General features: G+C 40.1%; 1 long non-coding RNA gene across 1 annotated transcript in view; it reads left to right on the top strand.

Moving 5' to 3' along the window:
- The first annotated feature begins 565 nt into the window (after nucleotides 1-565).
- LOC146428047 (uncharacterized) overlaps nucleotides 566-20,308 on the top strand; it is an 87,428-nt gene continuing 67,685 nt past the window's right edge. The window contains exon 1 of the long non-coding RNA XR_014856236.1: nucleotides 566-636. This is a non-coding gene — a long non-coding RNA (uncharacterized LOC146428047). The remainder of the gene's footprint in view (nucleotides 637-20,308) is intronic.

Below are 20,308 nucleotides of genomic sequence, written 5' to 3' on the forward strand. Positions count from 1 at the left end.
GCAGAAATTCTGTTTTGGACCTCAGAGCCATTATTTGGGCTGAGCAACATTTCCTGTGATTGAGATTAATAATTTTTATCTGCTCCTTTTCCCCTCACATGTGAAATTCCATTGAAAAATCAGATTTTCGTCGCTCAGAAATAAATCCAAACAGAACTGAGTGGGAATTTCTCCTCCCAGGTGTTGAACCTCCAGGCTGAAGATCCTTGAGCAGCTTTTTGCTGGCGCAGGTCGCGACAGAAACTCTTCACTTTCCCTCCGAGCCGCTCAGCCGCGTCCCGCTGCCTCGGTCATTAGCGCAATTAATTAACCGCGGCTATAAATAAACCCCGAAGTTGAGCTGCTAATGAGGTCGTGGAGATGGGAAAAAGGAGCTGGATGAGTCAGTGGGGCTGGGGGGATGTTCAGGCACAGGACAGAGGAGGACAAACCTTCTGTCTGCTGCAATCTCCTCGCTGGTAGGTGTGATGAGCACAGAGCTTTCCCGCGAGAATTATTCTCTCTCTTCTTCCTGTGTTTTATAAATAAAGTTTGGATGTTATTAAAAACAGTTTCTCAGGATATGGACAGTTCAGGCCTGGCCAGTCAGGCCTAGGGGGAGGTTTCTGACTGACCAATCTGGGTGACCTTTGAAAAGTCTATATAAGTTGGAATTAAATAATAAAATTCTTCTTCTTGATGCAACTTTGAACCTGGGTCTTCTCACTCTGCTAGCGGCTCAACAGCGACTGTTAGGTACCTAATTGGGGTTAAAATTACAGGGATTGGCCAAAAATGGGGAGAAAATTGGATGTGAGAGTTCTTGGGAGAGGTCTGTGGAGGAAATGCTTTTTTGGGCTTCGTGGTTTTGTTTTAACAATGAACACACCCACCTCAAATGGAGATTCCCTCCAAAAATCACACCCTGGGGAGTCTTGTAAACCTCTCTGGGAGGACAAAGCAAAATAAAATGAAGTTTGTTCTGAGTCGGTTCTCTGTTGTGGGAAAATCTCCCTACTATCCAATTTATATTCCTAAAGGCAGGAAGGTTTCATTTTAAAGACAACTCCTGCCTCATCCTCCCACCCCCAAATAAAACAAATTCCTGCTCCCATTAAATTCTCTTTAACACAGCATCACTAGAACCCCAAATAAAACAGATTTCTGTTCTCTGTTCCCATTAAATTATCTCCAACACAACATCATTAGGACCCCAAATAAAACAAATTCCTGTTCTCTGTTCCCATCAAATTCTCTTTAACACAGCATGACTAGAACCCCAAATAAAACAGATTTCTGTTCTCTGTTCCCATTAAATCCTCTTTAACACAACATCACTAGAACCCCAAATAAAACACATTTCTGTTCTCTGTTCCCATCAAATTATCTCCAACACAACATCATTAGGACCCCAAATAAAACACATTTCTGTTCTCTGTTCCCGTTAAATTCTCTCCAACACAACATTTCCAGAACCAGCAGATGCTCTAGCAGGGCCTGACCTCCTCCCTGCAGCCTTGGAAAAGCCAAACATCTGCACATCCAACATCTGTCCTGGCTGGCATTGGGCTGGGCTGTGCAGTTCCTCCTTCCCAGCAGCTCCAGCGAGCCCTGAGCTGGCTCAGCCCATCCTGGCACGGGAAAAAGGGTCAGAAAAAGGGTTTTAATCCTGTTAAAAAGCAGCTGGGCAGAGGGAAGCTCTGGAGTTTTCGGGGAGTTTCCATGGATCTGAGCTGGAGTTGGACATGGATCGTCTGCAGGGTGATCAGTGCCAGGGAGGGGAGCTGGGAGCTGAGCCAGGGGGCAGAGGGACAGCTGGGCAGTGCCATGGTCAGTGTGACCCTGAGGTGACCCAGGGGGGCAGAGGGGACACTGGGCAGTGCCAGGGGCAGTGTGACATGGCCTGAGGTGGCCCAAGGGTGCAGGGGGGACAGCTAGACACAGAAAGGGCAGTGCCAGGGTCAGTGTGACCAGGCCTGGGGTGACCCAGGGGGCAGAGGGACAGCTGGGCAGTGCCAGGGGCAGTGTGACATTGCCTGAGGTGACCCAGGGGTGCAGAGGGAGGAGCTGAGAGTGGGAAAAGCCAGGCAAACATTCCCAGTGATCCCAGAGTGTCTCAGAGTGGCTGAAAAAGGAGATTTCAGGGTGCAAAAGGAGATTTCAGGCTGCAAACAGAGATCCCAGGCTGAGCCCCTGTCCAGCTGAGGGCACTAGGGTTTGGTGCAGCTTGTCAGTGACTTTTTGGGGGATTTAGTTCCAGGAGAAGTTAATTAACCCATGAGTAGGAAGGTGGCAGGTTGAGGTTTTCATTTTGCTGGAGGCTGGCATGGATTTCCTGCTGGACGAGGGGAGCAGGGAGAACAACAAGAACTTTCCAAGCTTCTTTCAGTGACAAACACAACCCCTGTGTCACCACCGGGATGGTGGCACTATGGTGGCACTGTGGTGGCACTGTGGTGGCACTGTGGTGGCACTATGGTGGCACTGCCTCAATCCTTTCTGCCCCTCTGTTCCTGGAGCTCAGGGATCAATTCCACTGCCCCTTTGTGCTCCAATTATTCCTCCTCCTTTTCCTGCAGGAGCACAGGAATATTAGTAAAACAGAAATTGCTTCCCTCCCTCCCTCCCTCCCTCCCTTTAAACCCAGAAGTTCCACCCCTTTTCTAGCAAATGGGACACAAAAATCAAGTGTTGACCTGCTTTGTTCCCAGGAACCATTTCTGCACTTCAGAGATCACCATTCTCCAGCTTGAGCTTTGGACTTGAGATATAAATTCTGCCCTAAAATGAATGCCTGGCTGAGCTTCAGGCCCAGACTGGCTGCTTGAAGATGTATTTTGTGGCACTCGGGGTTTGAGAAAAGTGAGAGAGGTTTTTTATTTTTTGTTCTATTTCTCCAGCCAGTCCCCCGCGTGAGCTGTTTTGATGAAACTTGGCAGAGCTATAAAACTTGCAGAGATCCCATCCTTGATTTTGGGGTTTTTTTTATCAAGGGGACTTGTCAGAGTGTCAGGGAAGAGCAGAACTTGTAAACTCAACAAATAGGAAAACAAAGGATTTTTATTTTTCAACTATAAAGCTGCAAAAGAGCAAAGAGTTGTGCTGGCTGGCAGAAAAATGTGCAAAACGCTGGGAGTTTGGCTTTTCTTCAGAGACCTGGAGGTTAAAAACGCCTCGGGTTTGCTCAGCCTGGGGGAGAGGAGCTTCAGGGTGACCTGGTTGTGACATTCAGGTGCCTGAGGGGACAAGAGAGATGGAGGGGAAGGACACAGAATGGATTTAAAGTGACAGAGGGCAGGGAGGGATGGGATTTTGGGCAGGAATGAGGGGCTGGGATGGAATTCCCAGAGAAGCTGTGGATCCCTGGAGTGTCCAAGGCCAGGCTGGAGCACCCTGGGGTGGTGGGAGATGTCCCTGGGTGGCACTGGATGGGATTGAAGGTCCTTTCCAACCCAAACCATTCCAGGATTTTACAATTCCTTATGGATCTTGACAAGAAATTGAGAAATTCCCCATTTCCAGCGGCTCTGCTCTCCTTGCATATCCAATTTTTAAAAATTTTTCTTTCTAAAATGAAATTCCTTCAGCACTGTGGCTTCAACCCAAAGGCAGAACGTGGTTTCCATCCCTCAGCTCTCCTTTGGGGACACAAATCTGATGTCCCCTGTCCCCACTGCCACTCCTCAGGGATCAGGGATGACAGAATTCCCCACTGGAATGATCCTGGAGGCTGACTGGAGCTCCTCAAACCAATCCCTGCCCAGTGCTGAACACAGCCCTAGCTGTCCAATTAATTACCCACAGCTTAATTAGCTGTAATTGCAGTGACCTCTGATTTACTGTTTGTCTGGAGCTGCCCTTTGCTTGTCCACTGCTGACTTCCTCCCCTCTGGAAGCTGCGATGGGATTTATGGGAATGAGGAGAGATTTCCACCTCCCTCTGGATTTATGGGGAACACAAACCCCTCTGGATTTATGGGGAACACAAACCCCTCTGGATTTATGGGGAACACAAACCCCTCTGGATTTATGGGGAACACAAACCCCTCTGGATTTATGGGGAACACAAACCCCTCTGGATTTATAGGGAACACAAACCCCTTTGGCCTGGAGGAGGAATGCTAATAAATGCTGATAAATGCTGATAAACGTGGGGAATTGCTGCTAATGAAAAACAGGAATTATTTAGAGCGATGATAATATGTTAAACAATAACGAGGTGGTGATGGTAACTAATAATAAATATATTAATGGATGGAGTTTTTAGCTGTGCCCTGCAGCCACCAGGCAGATGAGTTTGCCACCTGCTTCCTCCTGCTGGTGACAAAATGGTTGTTTGTTCTCCAGGCTGAATGATAACCTTTCCTGGCAGGAATATCATTTATTTATTCCTAATAACATAACCTTCACATTGTATTATTAGGAATAAGTAACACAAAAAAATGAATTATTAAATAGCTATACAGATAATAATATTATCTGGAATAATAGAATTCCAGGTGTGTGTCAGAGGGGATTGGCTTTTGGAATTTTCCACCCAACTGGAACAAAATTTCTTTTGGGGACACCAAATTTAGGAAAGTGTTCAAAGTGTTTCAAAATGACAAAATGGTTCATTTGTTCTCCAGGCTGAATGACAACCTTTCCTAGCAGGAATATCATTTATTTATTCCTAATAACACAAACCTTCATGTTGTATTATTAGGAATAAGTAACGCAAATAAATTAATTATTAAATAGCTACAGAGATAATGATATTATCTGGAATAATACACAGAATTCCAGCTGTGTGTCAGGGGGTTTGGTCTTTGGAATTGTCCACCCAACCACAGCAAAATGACTTTTTCCTCCCCAAATTTAGGAAGTTTCAAAATAATGAAATGGTTCATTTATCCTCTGTGCAGAATAATAACCTTTCCTAGCAGGAATATTATTTATTTATTCCTAATAACACAAGCTTCACATTGTGTTATTAGGAATAAATAATGCAAATATATAAATAGCTCCGCAGCTGGAATAATACACAGAATTCCAGCTGTGTGTCAGAGGGATTGGTCTTTGGAATTGTCCACCCAACCAAAACAAAATTACTTTTTTTGTCCCAAATTTAGCAACTGTTCAAAGTGTTTAAAAATGACAAAATGGTTCGTTTCTTCTCCAGGCAGAATAATAACCTTTCCTAGCAGGAATATTATTTATTTATTCCTAATAACACAACCTTCACATTGTATTATTAGGAATAAATAATGCAAATATATAAATAGCTCCACAGCTGGAATAATACACAGAATTCCAGCTGTGTGTCAGGGGGTTTGGCTTTTGGAATTGTCCACCCAACCACAGCAAAATGACTTTTTCCTCCCCAAATTTAGGAAGTGTTCAAAGTGTTTCAAAATGACAAAATGGTTCATTTCCTCTCCATGCAGAATGATAACCTTTCCTAGCAGGAATATTATTTATTTATTCCTAATAACACAAACCTTCATGTTGTGTTATTAGGAATAAGTAACACAAATAAATAAATTATTAAATAGCTACACAGATAATGATATTATCTGGAATAATACACAGAATTCCAGCTGTGTGTCAGGGGGTTTGGTCTTTGGAATTGTCCACCCAACCACAGCAAAATGACTTTTTTGTCCCCAAATTTAGGAAAGTGTTCAAAGTGTTTCAAAATGACAAAATGGTTCGTTTCTTCTCCAGGCAGAAAATTAACCTTTCCTGGCAGGAATATTATTTATTTATTCCCAATAACACAACCGTCACGTTGCGTCGTTAGGAATAAATAAAGCAAATAAATAAATAAATAAATGAGTAGCTGCACAGCTGGAATGATACACAGAATTCCAGGTGTTTGTCAGGGAGTTTGGCCTTTGGAATTTTCCACCCAACCTCACTGTCTCAGAGCCCCAAGATATGGAAACAGCAGTGAATGAACTGGGGGAGCAAACTTGGAGTGATTGACTTCATTAGCTGAAGCTGCAATTGGAGGATTAACCCTGAGATGCAAATGGACAGAACTTATAAAGGATGAAAAACTCCTGACTTTATAAAAACCTTATAAAGTATGACAAACTGGTGCCCTGCTGTCCATTTTGGGTGTAGCCCTGGGTGAGCTGTGAGTGCCCTGAGTGCACCTGAAGGCTTCAGTAAATTTAACTGATTTTTATTCTCTCAACTCTGTCTAACCTCTGTTTGAGGTGAGCCTCATTCAGGCATCATCACCAAGAATCCAAAACTGCTGCAGGAGGGAAAACCTTCCAGCAACCTGCAGTTCAGAGGGAACAGAACCTCTGCTTGGGAATGAGGCTGGTTTGTGTTGGCACAGGGAAATCATTGTTTCTCTAAAACCCATCCCTTTAATTTTTGGTGTTATTTCAGGGAAATCATTGTCTCTCTAAAACCCATCCCTTTTTTTTGGTGGTGTTATCACATTGAGATCATTGTCTCTTTAAAACCGTCCCTTTTTTTGGTGTTTTCACAGGGAAATCATTGAATCATTGTCTCTTTAAAATCCATCCCCTTTTTCTGGTGTTATCATATTGAAATCATTGTCTCTAGAATCCATCCCTTTTTCTTTTTGTGTATTATCACAGGGAAATAATTGTCCTTTTTAAATCCATCCTTTTTTTTTTTTTTTTTTTTTTTTTGTGTTATCCCATTGAAATAATTGCCTCTAAAACCCATCCCTTTTATTTTGGTATTATCACAGGGAAATCATTGTCTCTTTAAAATCAATCCCTTTGGTTCTGGTGTTATCACATTGAAATCATTGTCTCTCTAAAACCCATCCCTTTTATTTTGCTGTTTTCACAGGGAAATCTCTTTAAAAATCAATCCTTTTCATTTTGGTATTATCACAGGGAAATCATTATCTCTTTAAAATCCATCCTTTTTTTTTTGTTATCACATTGAACTAATTATCTTTTTTTGGTGTTATCCCATTGAAATCATTGCCTCTAAAACCCATCCCTTTTATTTTGGTATTATCACAAGGAAATAATTGTCTCTTTAAAATCAATCCCTTTGTTTTTGGTATTATCACAGGGAAATCATTGAATCATTGTCTCTTGGAAATCAATCCCTTTTTTTTGGTGTTATCACATTGAAATCATTGTCTTTTTAAAATCCATCCCTTTTATGTTGGTGTTATCACATGGAAATCATTGTCTCTAAAACCCATCCCTTTTATTTTGGTATTATCACAGGGAAATCATTGTCTCTTTAAAATCAATCCCTTTGGTTTTGGTGTTATCACAGGGAAATCATTGAATCATTGTCTCTTTAAAATCAATCACTTTTTTTGGTGTTATCACATGGAAATAATTGTCTCTTTAAAATCAATCCCTTTGTTTTTGGTATTATCACAGGGAAATCATTGAATCATTGTCTCTTGGAAATCAATCCCTTTTTTTTGGTGTTATCACATTGAAATTATTGTCTCTAAAATCCACCCCTTTTTTTTTTTGGTGTTATCACATTGAAATCATTGTCTCTCTAAAACCCATCCCTTTTATTTTGGTGTTTTCACAGGGAAATCTCTTTAAAATCAATCCCTTTTATTTTGGTGTTATCACAGGGAAATCATTATCTCTTTAAAACCCATCAATTTTTTTGGTGTTATCACATTGAAATGATTGTCACTTTAAAACCATCCCTTTTTTGGTGTTATCACAGGGAAATCATTGAATCATTGTCTCTTTAAAATCCATCCCCTTCTTCTGGTGTTATCATATTGAAATCATTGTCTCTAAAATCCATCCCTTTTCCTTTTTTTCTTTTTCTTTCTTTTTTTTTTTTGTGTTATCACAGGGAAATCATTGTCTCTCTAGAACCCATCCCTTTTTTTTGTGTATTATCACAGGGAAATCGTTGTCTCTTTAAAATCCATCCCTTTTTTTTCGTGTTTTCACATTGAACTAATTGTCTCTAAAACCCATCCCTTTTATTTTGGTATTATCACAGGGAAATCATTGTCTCTTTGAAATCAATCCCTTTTTTTGGTGTTATCACATTGAAATAATTGTCTCTAAAACCCAGACTTTTAAAAAAAATTTTTGTGTGTGTGTTATCCCAGGGAAATCATTGTCTCTTTGAAATCAATTCCTTTTTTTTTTGGTGTTATCACATTGAAATCATTGTCTTAAAAACCCATCCCTTTTTTTTTTTTTTTTGGTGTAATCAGAGGGAAATTGTCTCTAAAACCCATCCCTTTTATTTTGCTGTTTTCACAGGGAAATCTCTATAAAAATCAATCCTTTTTATTTTGGTGTTATCACAGGGAAATCATTGTCTCTTTAAATCCCATCAATTTTTTTGGTGTTATCACATTGAAATAATTCTCTTTTCTTGGTGTTATCCCATTGAAATAATTGCCTCTTTAAAACCATCCCTTTTTTGTTGTTATTTCAGGGAAATCATTGTCTCTCTAAGACTCATCCCTTTTATTTTGGTATTATCACATTGAAATAATTGTCTCTAAAACCCATCCTTTTTATTTTGGTGTTATCACATTGAAATAATTCCCTTTTTTTGGTGTTATCACAGGGAAATCATTGTTTTTCTACAATCCATCCCTTTTATTTTGGTGTTACCACATTGAAACAATTCCCCTTTTTGGTGTGTTATCACAGGGAAATCATTGCCTCCTTAAAATCCATCCCTTTTTTTTTTTGGTGTTATCCCATTGAAATCATTGTCTTTTTAAAATCCATCCCTTTCATTTTGGTGCTACCACATTGAAATAATTCCCCTTTTTTTGGTGTTATCACATTGAAATAATTCCCTTTTTTTGGTGTTATCACAGGGAAATAATGGTTTTTCTGCAATCCATCCCTTTTATTTTGATGTTATCACATTGAAATAATTCCCTTTTTTTTTGTGTTATTGCAGGGAAATCACTGCCTCCTTAAAATCCATCCCTTTTTTTTTTTTGGGTTATCACATTGAAATCATTGTCTTTTTAAAATCCATCCCTTTTATTTCAGTGTTATCACATTGAAATAATTCCCTTTTTTTAGTGTTATCACATTGAAATAATTCCCCTTTTTTTGGTGTTATCACATTGAAATAATTCCCTTTTTTAGTGTTATCACATTGAAATAATTCCCTTTTTTTGATGTTATCACGGGGAAATCATTGTTTTTCTGCAATCCAACCCTTTTATTTTGGTGTTATCACATTGAAATAATTCCCTTTTTTTGGTGTTATCCCATTGAAATCATTATCTTTCCAAAACCCATCCCATATTTTTTAATCCAAACTCAACATTTCCCATTCCAATCCTCCCCTGTGCATCTCAGCCACATCTCCAGGGCTGCTCAGAGTCCCTTTTGTCCCACCAGGTTTTGTGGAGCCAAAACAAGAATTGTCCCTGCAGTGCCACGGCTGGGGAGCAGGAAGGGAGCTGCAGGGAGATGGATGTGACTCTGGGATTTTCACCTCCATTTAGGGTTTTTTTCATACAAATTTAGGGGGTTTTTCATCCCAATTTAAGGGTTTTTTTCATCCCAGTTTAGGGGTTTTTTCATCCAAATTTAGGGGTTTTTTCATCTGAATTTGGGGATTTTTTCACTCCAATTTAGGGTTTTTTCATCCCAATTTAAGGGTTTTTTCACCCCAATTTAGGTTTTTTTTTTAATCTGCATTTAGGGGTTTTGTCTCCTCCCAATTTTAGGGGTTTTTCACTCCAATTTAGGGGTATTTTCATCCCAATTTAGGGTTCTTTTCATCCCAATTTAAGGTTTTTTCATTGCAATTTAGGTTTTTTTCATCCCAATTCAGGGTTTTTTTCATCCAAATTTAGGGGTTTTTTTCGTCTAAATTTGGGGTTTTTTTCATCCCAATTTAAGGGTTTTTCCACCCCAATTTAGGGTTATTTTATCCCAATTTTGGGGTTTTTTCATCACAATTTAGAGGTTTTTTAATCCCAATTTAGGGTTTTTTTCATCTGAATTTAGGGGTTTTTTCATCCCAATTTAGGGGGTTTTGTCATCTGAATTTAGGGGATTTTTCACCCCAATTTAGGGTTTTTTCATCCCAATTTAGGGTTTTTTCCACCCTAATTTTAGGGGTTTTTCCACCCCAATTTAGGGGTTTTTTCATCCCAATTTAGGGGTTTGTTTAATCCCAATTTTAGGGAGTTTTCACTCCAATTTAGTGGTATTTTAATCCCAATTTAGGGGTTTTTTCATCCCAACTTTTGGGGGTTTTCATTCCAATTTGGTGGTTTTTTAATCCCAATTTAGGGTTTTTTCATCCCAATTTTAGGGTTTTTCATCCCAATTTAGGGTTTCTTCACCCCAGTTAGGGGTTTTCATCCCAATTTAGGTTTTTTTCACCCCAATTTAAGGGTTTTTTCACCCCAATTTAAAAGTTTTTCATCCCAATTTAGGGGTTTTTATCCCAATTTTAGGTTTTTTTCATCCCAATTTAAGTGGTTTTTTCCTCCCAATTTAGGGTTTTTTCATCCCAATTTGAGGCGATGTAGAGCAGAACCCAAAAAATCCCCAACAAAATCCCCAAATTCCCTGTATTCCAACCACAGCAGATCTCCAGCAGCTCAGTGCTCATACCACGACAGGATGCTTTATGCCAGCCCATTCCCACAAGGTGAATTAAAACAAGGACTCAAAAGCCCTAATAAATCACATTTTATAGCTGCCTAAACCACCTGCAGACTGTTGGTCCTTGTTCTCCAAACGTGCCATCGCTCTGCTGCCAGCCTGGGCTCAGCAGCAGCAGGGCTGGCAGTGCCTGAGCTCCCCAAAAATCACCCCTGCTGGAGGCAGCAGGGATGGGTGGGAATTTTGAGGTTTTATTCTGATATAGCTGTAGGTTTGGTGTAGTTCTGAGCTTCATGTAAAATGCTAAAAACAACTGTTTCCAGCAGCTTTAACCAAAATTATTTCCTCTAAGTTGGGAATCCAAGGGCATTTTGCTGCCTCAGGGCCCAAAAATATGCAAACAACAGTGAATTTGGGGAGCAAATTTGGGGTGATTGACATCATCAGCTGAAGGTGTAATTGGAGAACTCAGGTGTGATGCCTTTGGAATATTGAGATTTTATTGTAATTTATCTGTAGGTTTGGTGTAGTTCTAGGCTTCGTGTGAAATGCTAAAACTTCTAATTCCAACAGCTTTAGCTAAATGATTTCCTCTGAGTGGAAATCCAAGGACACTTTGCTGCCTCAGAGCCCCAAAATATGTGAACAGTGAATTTGGGGAGCAAATTTGGGGTGATTGACATCATCAGCTGAAGGTGTAATTGGAGAATTAAGGTGTGATGCCTTCGGAATTTTGAGATTTTATTGTCATATATCTGTAGGTTTCGTGTAGTTCTGGGCTTCGTGTAAAACGCTAAAAGCTCTGTTCCCAGCAGCTTTAGCCAAAATGATTTCCTCTAAGTTGGTAATCCAAGGACACTTTGCTGCCTCAGAGCCCCAAATATGTGAACAGTGAATTTGGGGTGATTGACATCATCAGCTGAAGGTGTAATTGGAGAATTCAGGTATAATCAGGAGTGATGCCTTCGGAATTTTGAGATTTTATTGTCATATATCTGTAGCTTTGGTGTAGTTCTAAGCTTCGTGTAAAATGCTAAAAACTCCATTCCCAGTATTTTACATGAAACTATTTCTTCTGAGTGGAAATCCAAGGACACTTTGATGCCTCAGAACTCCAAAATATGCTAATGAGACAAAACTTATAAAATACGAATACCTCGTGACTCAGAGTCCATTTCTGGGTGTAACCTCACCTTTCCTTCCCCCCTTGCTGTACCTAAAGGCCTTAAACAAATTAATCTGCTTTTCAGATTCATCTTCTAAACTTCATCTTGGCCTCTAACTCACCCTCCTTCAATTCCTCTGGGGCTTTAACAGCTCAGAGAAAAAACCTTCTGCGAGGTGATGGATCAGAACTCCATCTGTTCAGAGAGATGAGAGGAGCAGAGGACAACCTGAACGCTGGAGGTGTTGTTACTGCTCTTGCTGAGCTTAATTACCAGTGGGGAGTAATTAATCTGCTTGCAGGACACACTGATTGGGATTTTGGGAATGCTCAGCTCCGTTCCCGGGGAAAGTCAGAGGTGTTCCAGCTGGATGGGAGCTGGAAAGGGAATGCTGGGGAAGGGAGGGAGTGGGAAGTTTTGATGGAATTTGGAATCCTGCCAGAGGGGCTTGGAAGAGTCATTTGGGGTGTTAGGGGAGGACCTGGAGTGTGACAGTCCCCGAGTTTGCAGAACTCTGTCTTTGCCCTCCAGGCAGAGAGCTGGGTTTGGATTCCTGCCAGAGGGGCTTGGAAGAGTCATTTGGGGTGTTAGGGGTGGAACTGGAGTGTGACAGTCCCCGAGTTCGCGGAACTCTGTCTTTGCCCTCCAGGCAGAGAGCTGGGTTTGGAATCCTGCCAGAGGGGCTTGGAAGGGTCATTTGGGGTGTTAGGGGAGGAACTGGAGTGTGACAGTCCCCGAGTTTGTGGAACTCTGCCTTTGCCCTCCAGGCGGAGAGCTGGCCGCAGACAGTACTGCGCTTGTGGGGGAGCGCGGCAGATAGAGGAACACGGAGATGCAGGCTCTCAGGTGAGGATTGCAGTGGGTTTGCTGTGAGGAAGGAGGGAAGGTGATGGGAGGAAGGTAACGAGCTGGAGGCATCGACGAGAGAGCCTGGAGCAAGGCTGTGCAGGGGGCTGTAAGGTACACGGGATTGGGAGGAGTTGTGGCGCGCAGGCCAAGAGGGGCACAGTACGGGAGGATGGACAGAGCTCATAACCAATGAACTTGACTCACACAAAGGAGGGACATCAGACTGAACCAGTCGGGAGAAACTCAAGTGCAGAACAATGCAGAAGATTCTAGAAAGCAGCCATAGAGGGGAGAAAAGGGAGGTGACGTAGGGAGCCAGCCAGGTACAACTCTGGCGGGTATTCATGAGTCCAGTTCCAGAGGATCTTGGGAGCAACTTACAGAGTCACCACAAGTTAAACCTCCTCCAGCTCCCAAGACTCCTCAGGTGCCTCAGTGCCTGGTGGTGTACCGCAAGCAGATAGCTCTGTGAGAGCGACCACTACACTGGAGGGTCTGCAGCTCAAAAAATTGGGGTTTAAAGGAGCTCTGGAATGGTCTGTGTCACCCCAGTGCTTGGAGTGGGGTCTGGAGTAATTAGAACAGCAATTAGGACTCCAGAACAGCAATTAGAGTGTCTAGGACAGCAATTAGAACCTCCAGAACAGCAATTAGAGCCTCCAGAGCAGCAATTAGTGTCTAGAACAGCAATTAGAACATCTAGATGATCAATTAGCACCTCTAGAATAGCAATTAGAATGTCCAGAGCAGCAATTAGAACCTTTAGAACCGCGGTTAGAACATCTAGAATAGCAATTAAAACCTCCAGAAAAGAAATTAGAGCATCCAGAGCAGCAATTAGAACCTCTAGGATATCAATCAGACCCTCCAGAACAGCAATTGGAACATCTAAAATAGCAATTAGAACATCTGGAACAGCAATTAGAGCCTCCAGAGCAGCTCTAATTAACAGCTCTACGTCTGAAGTTCTCCAAGGATGGAAACTCCACCTCTCTGGAATATTTTACACCAAAACTTTGCCACTGCTCAGTTCACTCAGATCCCAAATTTGAAATTCATACTCAGGAAAAGTGACATTATTAAATAAAAAGAAATAGAAAAACTCAAAAAACTGCTGAAGAAATTGCCTTTAGTCAATTAGCTACTTCCAAAGTTTCTGCCCAACTTGCAATAAACTCTCAGTTAGGCTGTCATTGTTAGAAAGAGTGAATTCAGCCAAAACTCTGAATTTCCCCAGTGTGACCAATGCTTGGAGCTGGTGATGTGCTTTATAGTCAATTTGAACAATAAGTAGCTATATTTTTATATATATTAGATAAATTTAGGTATTAGATAATATCTAAATTTAGATATTAGATAATAATAATAATCTAAATTTAGATAATTTAGATTTATTTAGATAATACCTTAATTAGATAAATTTAGATATATTTTATTTTATAATATAGTAATTCCATCCTTTTGATTAAAAAAAAAATGTTGCAAAATTGGGTTTTATTTACCTCAAAAGTTCTCTGGGTTTATCTCCCCTGGAGGAACCAAATGCCCTAAAGACACCCTAGATTTCTTCTCCAATTTTGGTTCCTTTCCTGACTAATAATTTCCAGAAATTCCCTCTTAATGCTCTTGATGCCTCTGGAAAATGCCAGCGATATTGCTCATAAATCATTGTCCTTTCCTTCAGCCCTCCTGGATTAATGTAAATTCCTTTTAATTACAATTCTGATTGGAGGAAGTTCCTTTAATCCCTGCTGGGTTTGGGTGGAGGTTTGGTTTGGGGTTAATTCTCATTAACGAGTTTGGGGCGTTAAATGGGGAATGAGACACTCAAAAGGGGATTTATCTGCTGAGGAATATTCCAACTTAATATTCCCCAACTTAATAGGACTTTGTTTTATTTTATTTTTATTTTTATTTTTATTTTCATTTTCATTTTCATTTTCATTTTCATTTTCATTTTTATTTATGTTGATTTTGATTTTGATTTTGATTTTTTGATTTTTAAAAATTTTTATATTTTTATTTTATCTGGGTTTTTTTCGTTTGTTTGTTTTTTAATTTTTATATTTTTATTTTTATCTGTTTTTTTTTTTTATTTATTATGATTTTCCTGGGATATTTTCTCAGTGCTTTTTCACCTCTGCCATTTTTCCCTGCAAAGCTTTGAAACAATTGGATGTAAATTTCTGGTGGTGGTGAATCCTCCAGGGATGTGGCAGGGAATATTTTATTTTATTTTATATTTTATTTTATTTTATTTTATTTTATTTTATTTCATTTCATTTCATTTCATTTCATTTCATTTTATTCTAAACATATTATTTCCATGTGGAAATCAGTGTTTGGCGGTGAGAAGAACCAAATTCAGTGTTTTCAGGAGTTTGCAATGGTTGGTGTTGCTGATCCTGAGTGTTTTGGGTTAGTTGGGATTTGTGGAAGTTGGGATTTAGGGAAATTGGGATTTATGGAATTTGGGATTTAGGGAAATTGGGATTTAGGGAAGTTGGGATTTAGGGAAATTTGGATTTATGGAAGTTGGAATTTATATATATAATAGACTATATATAGTATATAAACTATATACTATGCACTATATATTCTATTTTATATGCTATATATTGCATATTACATTATATATTATATAACATTATTATTATTATTATTATTATCATTATTTAATAATTTCTAATCCCATAACTGCAGGTTCTAGGATCCTGCAGTGCTGTGGGTCAGAAGGAACCCCAAACCTTCCCCCAGCCCAGGGTGAATTCATTATTGTATCCAAAGTGATTTTCAGGGTCACAAAGTGAGGAAACCAAGGAGCTGGAAATAAAATCCAAGGATTTTGTGCTCAAAAACACCTCATCCTCTGTGCTCACCTTGTGAAGGGATTTGGGGAATTCACTGGAAACCCTTTTGGGGAATTCACTGGGAACCCTTTTGGGGAATTCATTAGGAACCCTTTTGGGGAATTCTCTGGGAACCCATTTGGGGAATTCACTGGGAACCCTAACAAACCCAACAACCCATTTGGGGAATTCATTAGGAACCCATTTGGGGAATTCATTAGGAACCCATTTGGGGAATTCATTAGGAACCCATTTGGGGAATTCACTGGGAACCCTTTTGGGGAATTCACTGGGAACCCTTTTGGGGAATTCATTAGGAACCCATTTGGGGAATTCATTAGGAACCCATTTGGGGAATTCATTAGGAACCCATTTGGGGAATTCACTGGGAACCCTTTTGGGGAATTCACTGGGAACCCATTTGGGGAATTCACTGGGAACCCTTTTGGGGAATTCATTAGGAACCCATTTGGGGAATTCACTGGGAACCACAGAGATGCAAAACCAAGAACAAAACAATTTATTTCTGCTGAGAAAATCTGCCCAAATCCAAAATCCCTTTTCCCTGAAACAGGGAAAAACCTCTTCTCCCTTCCCTTCTCTCCTGAGCCCCAGGAGATGTGGATCCTCTGCACTCCCAGCTCTCTGAGGTGACATTGGCAGAAGTCACCGAGTTTCAGTGCCACTCAGCTTTCAGTGCATCCCATAAAATGCAAAGTGTGTTTGATGAGGAGCCACTTACCCCGTTCTTTACAGCCCCCAGACAGAGTTATGAGCTCGGCCAGCTCTTCCCTGATGAAAGAATAAAGTCGATTTTATTTTTTTTTTTCTCCCCTTCCACCCTTCGGAACGGGCAGAATAAAAATTTTAATTACTTGTTTGTCTATAAATAATTCCGAGGCGCTGTGGCTCGTGTCATACTCGTGCACAAGGGAGAGAGATGCAGATCTGGCGCCAGAAAATTGCTCCAGGTAGTAAATTTCCCACGGATTTACAAGCAGGAGGAGAGGTGCTGAGGAAGAGGGAAATTGTGTGTCAAGGTGAGCAGCGAAGGGCAGCAGGAAGAGGATTTTCCCTCCTGGGATCTCTTTCTCTTTCTAGGGAGTTTTTCCTGCAAAGAGGAGAAATTTATGGGCAGAAATAAAAATTATCTTGTGGATAAAATTAAAATTACCTTATGGATAGAAAAGAAAATACCTTATGGACAGAAAAGAAAGTTACCCTATCAGGAATAAAATTTAGCTTATGGATAAAATTCAAATTACCTTATAGACAGAAATGCAAGTTACCTTATAGATAGAATTACCTTATGGGTAGAAATGGAAGTTACCTTATAGAGAGAAATAAAAATTACCTTATGGACAGAATTGAAAATTACCTTATGGACAGATACAAACATTACCTTATAGAGAAATTAAAGTTACCTTATAGATAGAAATAAAAATTTTTATCTATAATAAAAATTATTATAAACTTGACAGGTTATAATAAAAATTATAACCTCTGCTCACCCATCAGAGCTCTCCTTAGTCCTGCAGCAATTCTTCATCCTCCTCATCATCATCTGCTCCTGAATTCCTCAGGAATTCTGTCTTTCCTCAGGATTTTTGATGTTTTTAGGAGCCCTAAAAAACACCATCATCATCTGCTCCCTAATTCCTCAGGAATTCCCTCTTTTCTGAGTTTTTTTGATGCTGTTTAGGAACCCTAAAAAACACCATCATCATCTGCTCCCTAACTCCTCAGGAATTCCCTCTTTTCTGAGTGTTTTTGGTGTTTTTTAGGACTCCTAAAAAGCTTCATCATCATCCTCTGCTCCCTAATTCCTCAGGAATTCTGTATTTCCTGATGTTTTTTGGTGTTTTTTAGGAGCCCTGAAAAACACATCATCATCTGCTCCCAAATTCCTCAGGAATTCCCTCTTTCCTGAGTTTTTCGGTGTTTTTAGGGCTCCTAAAAACCATCATCATCATCTGCTCCTGAATTCCTCAGGAATTACCTCTTTCCTGAGGTTTTTTGGTGTTTTTTAGGACTCCTAAAAAGCACCATCATCATCTGCTCCCTAATTCCTCAGGAATTCCCTCTTTTCTGAGTGTTTTTGGTGTTTTTTAGGACTCCTAAAAAGCTTCATCATCATCTGCTCCCTAATTCCTCAGAAATTCTGTATTTCCTGAGGTTTTTTGGTGTTTTTTAGGAGCCCTGAAAAACACCATCATCATCTGTTCCTGAATTCCTCAGGAATTCCCTCTTTCCTGAGGTTTTTTGGTGTTTTCAGGGCTCTCCTGATCTCTGCAGTGCTGTTTCTATCCCTGTGGAGCTGCTGTGACAGGGAATTCCTGCCCTGAGCCTCTGTGGTGCACAGGAGATGCTGATCCCTTCCCTTCTCCCAAAATATTCCCAAATAATTGCATTTATCCATCCCTGGGAGTGTCCAAGGCCAGGCTGGAGCCAACCTGGGATGGTGGGAGATGTGGGAATCTCAAAAAGCCCATGGTGGGGTGGAAATGGGACGAAATTTAAGGTTTTTCCCAAAATATTCCCAAAAAAATTGCATTTCTCCATCCCTGGGAGTGTCCAAGGCCAGGCTGGAGCCACTGGGATAGGGAAGATGTCCCTGCTTGTGATGGGAATGGGATGAAATTTAAGATTTTTTTCCCCACCCAAACCATTCCAGGATCATTTCCAAGCTGAAATGTGAAGGAATTTTGGAGTGAAATCATCTGATTTTTGAACACACAAAGAGGAATATTTAAAGGAGGAGGAATGGCAATGAGGAGAGGTGATTTTCCCAAAAAAACCCAACCAGGAGCTTCCCAAATCCACGGAAAAGTGGAGTTTTATTTCCTCAGGAATAAATGGGACCTGAGCCTCGTGTCAATTAACCTCCAAGCAGATAAGTGCCTGAGGATTAATTCACTCGATAATGCCAGAGTCGGATGGGGAGGATTTGGTGGAAACTACTTAAAGTATAATTAATGTTACTTTTAAATATATAGAGAGATAGATAATGGAATGAGGAGAAAAACCCTTTGATTGGAAAGTGAAACATTTTTCATTGGAAAGTGAAACGTTTTTCAAAGGAAAATGAAATGATTTTCAGAGGAAAATGAAACGACTTTCAAAGGAAAATGAAATGATTTTCAGAGGAAAATGAAATGATTTTCAGAGGAAAATGAAACGACTTTCAAAGGAAAATGAAATGATTTTCAGAGGAAAATGAAATTATTTTCAGAGGAAAATGAAATTATTCTCAAAGGGAAATCAGTGCTCAAGCAGCTCTGGGTGGGGATTTGGTTTCAAGCAGGACAAAAGAAGTTCCAGAGAAAATTCCAGAGGTGAAGGATGAATTCCTGGTGCTGCAGGGATTGGATTGCAGTGGAAAATCAGTGTTTTCATTGGAATTCATTCAAATTTCATTGGAATTCATTCAAATTTCATTGGAAATCAGTGCTCAAGCAGCTCTGGGTGGGGATTTGGTTTCAAGCAGGACAAAGGAGGTTCCAGAGAAAATTCCAGAGGTGAAGGATGAATTCCTGGTGCTGCAGGGATTGGATTTCCGTGGAAAATCAGTGTTTTCATTGGAATTCATTCAAATTTCATTGGAATTCATTCAAATTTCATTGGAATTCATTCAAATTTCATTGGAAATCATTCAGATTTCATTGGAAATCAGGGTTCAAGCAGCTCTGGGTGGAGATTTGGTTTCAAACAGGACAAAAGAGGTTCCAGAGAAAATTCCAGAGGTGAAGGATGAATTCCTGGTGCTGCAAGGATTTGATTTCAGTGGAAAATCAGTGTTTTCATTGGAATTCATTCAAATTTCATTGGAATTCATTCAAATTTCATTGGAAATCAGGGTTCAAGCAGCTCTGGGGGGGGATTTGGTTTCAAGCAGGACAAAGGAGGTTCCAGAGAGAATTCCAGAGGTGAAGGATGAATTCCTGGTGCTGCAAGGATTGGATTTCAGTGGAAAAATCAGTGTTTTCATTGGAATTCATTCAAATTTCATTGGAATTCATTCAAATTTCATTGGAATTAATTCAAATTTCATTGGAAATCACTGCTCAAGCAGCTCTGGGTGGAGATTTGGTTCCATGCAGGACAAAAGAGGTTCCAGAGAAAATTCCAGAGGTGAAAGATGAATTCCTGGTGCTGCAAGGATTGGATTTCAGCGCTGATAATGATGATTGGAGCTGGGTTGACCTCAAACCCACTGCTGGCAGAAAATAATGGGCAAAACAAACATGAAATTATTAATTTTTAATGCGGAATGATAGCGAAATACTTGTGTTGTGGTTTTAGGGGAAATTCTAGGGGTGGTTGGGTGTAATTTGTCCTTTTTCTCTGTGCTCTGAAAGCGTTATTTGTAGATTTGGGGTGAGAAACTTTTCCTTTCCCGTCTGTTAATTCAGTAATTTGTTTTTTTGCTGTTTTAAGTTAAAATCAAATGTGAAATGTTGATTTTAATGCTAATTCTGACAGTTTTCCCCGCAGCCCTGAGCTGATCCCGTTGGATTTTCCTTTCCCAGGTTTGAGGTGTTGGAAGAAATCCCCAGCAATTCTCTGTGTTTACCCTTTGGGGCAAAGTGCATCCTCAGGAAATGTAAATATTTCCTTTCCTCGGCAATCAGGGTGGTTTTTCCAAGGGACTGATTACCTCCTAATTAGCTGAAATGTCATTTGCTTCCTGGCTGGTTGGCTGGGATTAATTCCTGGGAAGGAAAAAGGGAAATATCGGGAAGGATTTGGATGCTGTGGCTGAGCTGGGCGGGCAGAGCTTTGCTTGTTAACAACCTGTTAAAAATAAAAATAAAAGTAAAAATAAAAATAAAAAAAAAAAATTAAAATAAATAGATGATATCGATATAGATGATATAGATATAGATATAGATAGATA

This window comes from Lichenostomus cassidix, chromosome 22, assembly GCF_008360975.1.
Source record: "Lichenostomus cassidix isolate B80296 chromosome 22, HeHo_3.0, whole genome shotgun sequence".
Taxonomy (NCBI): Eukaryota; Metazoa; Chordata; class Aves; order Passeriformes; family Meliphagidae; genus Lichenostomus; species Lichenostomus cassidix.